The sequence below is a fragment of the Ursus maritimus genome, unplaced genomic scaffold (genome assembly GCF_017311325.1).
Source record: "Ursus maritimus isolate PB19 unplaced genomic scaffold, ASM1731132v1 scaffold_5, whole genome shotgun sequence".
In the NCBI taxonomy this organism is placed as follows: Eukaryota; Metazoa; Chordata; class Mammalia; order Carnivora; family Ursidae; genus Ursus; species Ursus maritimus.
The window spans coordinates 18190269-18196268 of NW_024426663.1; the positions used below are offsets into that span (position 1 = coordinate 18190269).

Consider the following 6000-nt stretch of genomic DNA (forward strand, 5'->3'; position numbering starts at 1 on the left):
AACTATTAGGGTAATTATTTTACAATACATGTAAATCAAACCATCATACTTTATGCCTTGAACTTATACAGTGATGGACATCAATTATTTCTTTTTTATAGTTTAATTCTTAATAAAGCCTGTGTTTAAAAAACTGGCTTGCAAAATTCCTGAAAATTCAAAAATTAGTTTGCAAAAGTTCATACAGCCATTTATCATACCACTTATTTACTCCAACTGTCAATTATTTCTTAATAAAACTGGAAAAATTTGTTGACGAGGGATATCAGGAGAAGAGCAGAAGAAATGAGAGAGACCCACCTCACTCTGAGGCACAGGTGTACAGGGCCTGCAGAAGTCTGGGGCCATGGCTGATGAGGAGAACTGAGAGAAATGCTCTAGGTGCTCTGGGCCCCACATTCAGCAACACTGGGAATTAAAGATGAGATATTACAGATCCTAGTGACATTAAAGAATAATAATGAGATATCATGAACAATCTTACACAAATAAATCTCTTGGCTTTGATGAAATGAACAAATTCTTTGAAAAAAATTACATAAACTGACACAACAAATAAAAAATTGGAATAGCATTATACCTATTGAAGAAAATGAGTTCATAATTCAAAAATATCCTATAGGACCTCATTCCTGATCATGATACAGTAACAGAGCCCAATCCCTCCCCCTCTCCACCTCCAGACGAGTAGATAATTCTCCGAGATTGCACAGGGCCGGGAAATGTTTGTGTCCCCATCAGTCAGAGTAGAAAGACACCATAATTTTAGTAGGATAAATTAAAATCCTCAGAAGGCTATCTCCCAGAAATGAAACTAACTTAGTCCTGGACTAAAAGATGCACTGGACCTCACTAACAAAGCATAAAAGCAAGCTTCAAATGAATCAAATGAACCCCCCAAAATTTAACTTCATGGCAGTTTTTTTAAATCTAATACTAAAAGGAATATAACAAAATTCTACGCCCTACAACAAAAAAATTCACAAGAAGCGAGGGAGGGATTGCCTGGCACCAAATCAAAATTATTAGTTATATACAGCAGCTGGAAAATAAGACTCATAACCAGGAGAAAAATCAATGCAAACAGATCCAGAAATGACAAAGATAATAAAATTAACAAAGATCTTAAAATAGCTATTATAAATATTCTCAACCACTCAAGAATATAGAGAAATAAACAAATGAGACTATATCAAACCAAGAAGCTTTTGCACACTGAAGGACACCACCAACAAAATGAAAAGACAATCTACTAAATGGAAGAAGATATTTGCAAATGATATAACTGATAGGGGGTTAATATCCAAAATACATAAAGAACTCACACAACTCAATATCAAAAAAAAAAAAAAATCCACACAATCCAATTTAAATATACACAGATGGCCTGAGGCAAGATTTCTCCAAAGAAACATACAGTTGGACAACAGACATATAAAAAGATGCTCGACATGACTAATCAACAGGGAAATGCAAATCAAAACCACAATTAGATGTCATCTCAAACCTGCCAGAATAGGTAGTATCAAAAAGATGAGAGACAACAATATTTGAAGAAAAGGGAACACTTGTGGTGGGAATGTAAATTGGTTCAACGACTAGGGAAAACAGTATGGAGTTTCCTTAAAAAATTAAAAACAGAATTACCATGTGATCCAGCAATTTCACTTCTGAGTATTTATCCAAAGAAAATAAAAACATTAGTTCAGAAAGATGTACGAGCCTTACATCGGAAACTGGGGATGTACTGTATGGTGACTAACATAATATAATAAAAAATCATTAAAAAATTTAAAAAAAAAAGATGTAAGCACCTCTATGCTTATTGCAGCATTATCTACAATAGTCAAAATTTGGAACCAACGTAAGTGTCTACTGATACATAAATGGATAAAAAAATGTTTTATATATATATATATATATACACATATCACATATATATACATATATATTACATATATACATATATACATATACACATACATATATATACACATATATATATGAGCTATTACTCAGCCATTAAAAAAGAATGAAATCTTGCCATTTGCAACAATATAGATGGATGTAGAATATATTATGCTAGGTGAAATAAGTCACAAAGAAAAAGACCAATACCATATGATTTCACTTTTATGTGGAACCTAAAAAACAAAACAAATGAACAAGTGAAACAAAGCAGAAATAGATGCATAGATACAGAGAACAATCTGGTGGTTGCCAGAGGGAGGGCAGAGGGAATATGGGTGAAATAGGAAAAGGAGATTAAAAGGTATAAGCTTCCAGTTATAAATAAAACAGAGATACAATGCACAGTATTGAGAATATATTGGTTAATAATATGTAACAACTTTGTATGGTGACAGAAGCTAGATTTATGGTAGTGATCACTTCATAATGCATATAAATGTCTCATCACTATGCTGTACACCTGAAACTAAATTAATATTGTATGTCAACCACACTTCGATTTCAAAAAAGAATATAGAGAAAAACATGAGCATAATGAGGAGAGACATAACAGATATTATCAAAATTAAAACAAACAAAAATAAATCAAACTCCTAGAGATGAAAACGACGATGTCCAAGATGAGATTAAAAATATACTAGAAGAGATTAACAGAGGATACAGTGAAGAAAAGATCTGTGAACTTGAAGACACAGCATGAGAAACTATTACATATGAAGCAAAGAAAGGGAAAGATAGCAAAGAAACACAGAGATCAGTGACTTGTGGGACAATAGCAAGTGGTCTAATAATTTGCAATAGCAGTCATCAAAAAGAAGGGAAAAAAGAGACTAGATTTAAAAAAGAGTGACTACACATTTTCCAAATTTGATAAAAATTATAAAAGCTGGCCTAAGAGTGTCAATATAGCCCAAAATAATAAACAGAGAGAAATATATAACAAGGCACATCATATTTTAATTGCTAAAAACCTGTGATAAAGAGATGATCTTAAAAGCATATAGGGGTGGGGGAAAAACACGACCTAAAGAGTAACAAAACCAATATTAAGCATATTTCTCATTAGAAACTGTCCAAGCTAGAAGTAAATAGAGTAATATGTTTAAAATACTGAAGGAAAACTAGAATTCTATACCCAGTGACACTATCTTCCAAAATGAAGGTAAATTAATGAAGACTTGCAAACAAACAGAAGTTGAGAGACTCAATTGCCATTAGATCTGGAATACAAGAATTCTTGAAGGAAGTTCTTCAGAAAGAAGGAAGGTGATGCTAGATGAAAACAGGGAAACACAAAGGAATAAAGAGCACCAGATCTGTGACTATACGGACAGATATAAAAGCTATTTTTCTTGCTTTTTCAAACTCTTTAAAAAATAATTTACTCTTTAGAGAAAAAAGTAACATATCATACAGAATTCATAAAATATTAAAATAAAATATATGACAAAAATTGCACAAAGGATAGGAGAACCAATGAAAATGTCCTATTATAAAGTTCTTTCACTATACATAAAGAGGTATAATATTATTTGAAGGTACTCCATGACACACTAAAGATTAATATTTTAAACCCTAGAGCAACCACTAAGATAAAACAGAGACCTACAGCTTACAATCCAATAACACAGATGAAATGAGCATTAACTTCTGAGTTAACTCAAAAGAATGTAGAAAAAACATGGAACAAAGAATAAATAAAAAAATAGCCCTTACAACTTCCACAAAAAATAACTCATAATGGATCAAAGACCTAATTGTAAAACACAAAACCATAAAACTACTGAGGAAAACAGGAGAAAATCAAATGACTTTCTAAATATATGGCAATAACATTAAATATAACATTAAAGGCACAACCCCTGGTAGTAATAATAATCTGGACTTCATTAAATTTTAAAAATTCTGCTCTGCAAAAGACACAGTCAAGAGAAAGAAGACAAGTTACAAACTGGGAGAAAATATTTGCAAAAGACATACCTGATAAAGGACTGTTCTCCAAAATATACAAACTTTAAAACTCAACAGCAAACAAAAAATAGACTCGGGGAAGAAAAAAGATGGCAGCGGAGTAGGGGACCTTTTTTCAGCTGGTCCCCTGAATCGAGCTGGATATCTACTATATCAAACTGAACACCCACGAAATCAGCCTGAGACGTAGGAAGATACATCTGGATCTCTACAAACGAACATCTCTGGTGCTGAGTATTGAGGTACGAAGAGGGGAGCCGTGAATCTGCCCACAGATATCGGAAGATAAACGGAAGGGGGAGGGAGCCTCTGAGCTCAGGCGCCAGGAAGCAGTAGCCACCTGCACTGGGGAGCGGGCCAGACTCAAGGACCGGTACTCACGAGAAAGCAGACTGAGACCGAGAGCCCGGGAATATGGGCGCGACCAGACTGAAAACCCGAACTCCAGAGCGCTCACTCAAACTAGACTGAAACTGGGAGCTCGGGAGCATGCGCGCGTCCAAACTGAAAACCGGCGCTAAGGAGTGCTCACTGGAACCAGACTGAAACGGGGAGCTCCGGAGCGCGCGTGGAACCGGGGTCGGCTGGTGGTGGTAGAAGCATAAAGGAGAGAGACATGCGGATCCTGGGAGAGAGGGCTGGGAGAGCGGCTGTGCGGCGCACAACCCGGGACGCTGCGGGGTTTTTAGCGGCACTGACAGAAACAGAGTTAAAGTGGCCAGGAGAGCTCAGTGCAGAGCAGACTGCGATCTCTCTGTTCTGAGACAGAGGCTACGATACGGCCACTGTGGCTCTGACTCTCAGAAGAGTCACAGGAAACCACCAGGGAAAGCCACCAGAGAACAAAGGCCTGGAAATACGGGCTCACATTGTGCCCATCCCCACCCCCTCTCACAGGGGACAGCAACTCTACCCAAACAGGGTTGCCTGAGGATCAGCATGGCAGGCCCCTCCCCCAGAAGGCAGGCTGAAAAATCAAGAAGCCCACATTCCTAAGCTCCCTATAAAACAAGTGCACATTGCCTGGGTCCTGGTCAATAATTTGGGCTCTGTACTTCCCCGCAAACTCTCCTCATCAGAATGACAAGGAGGAGGAATCCCCAGCAGAGAAAAGAAACAGAGACTGTGTCCTCTCCCACAGAACTAATGGATATGGATATAACCAAATTGTCAGAAATGGAGTTCAGAGTAACAATGGTCAAGATGATGTGTAGGCTTGAAAAAAATATTAACGAAAATATTAACGAGAATATAAAATCTCTAAGGGCGGAAATTACAGTGAATCTGGCAGAAATTAAAATGCTATGAATCAAATGCAGTCTAAACTGGATGCTCTGACGGCCAGGGTAAATGAGGCAGAAGAATAAATTAGTGAATTGGAAGGTGGGATGACAGAAAACAAGGAAAAAATGGAAACTTGGCTCAAAAAAATCCAATCTCAAGAATGTAGATTATGGGAGACTACAGACTCAATGAAATGTTCCAATGTCAGAATCATCAACATCCCCGAGGGGGTGGAGAAAGAGAGGTCTAGAAGAGATATTTGAAAAAACTGTAGCTGAGAACTTCCCTAATCTGGCAAAGGAAACAAGCATTCATGTCCAAGAGGCAGAAAGGACCCCTCCAAGATCAATGAGAACAGACCAACACCACGTCACATAATAGTACAATTCGCAAATATTAGATCCAAGGATACAATCTTGAAAGCAGCCAGGGGGAAGAGAATCCTCACCTACAGGGGGAGGAACATCAGAATAACGTCAGACCTGTCTACAGAGACCTGGCAAGCCAGAAAAAGCTGGCAAGACATATTCAGAGCACTAAGTGAGAAGAACATGCAGCCAAGGATCCTTTATCCCTCAAGGCTGTCATTCAGAATTTACGGAGAGACAAGGACCTTCCAAGACCAGCAGAAACTGGAAGAATATGTGACCACCAAGCCAGCCCTACAAGAAATATTAAGGGGGGGGGTCTATAAAAGTAAAAAGACCCCAAGAGTGATACAGAACAGAAATTTACAATCTATAGAAACAAAGACTTCACAGGCAACATGACATT

The 6000-nt window shown here is 37.4% G+C and overlaps 1 long non-coding RNA gene across 11 annotated transcripts in view; it reads right to left on the reverse strand.

Annotated features, from left to right (window-relative positions):
• Positions 1-6000, reverse strand: part of LOC103672165 — a 337318-nt gene that overhangs the window by 129036 nt on the left and 202282 nt on the right. For all 11 annotated transcript variants that reach the window (XR_005832420.1, XR_005832425.1, XR_005832423.1 and 8 more), the window contains one exon: positions 301-408. This is a non-coding gene — a long non-coding RNA (uncharacterized LOC103672165). The remainder of the gene's footprint in view (positions 1-300; positions 409-6000) is intronic.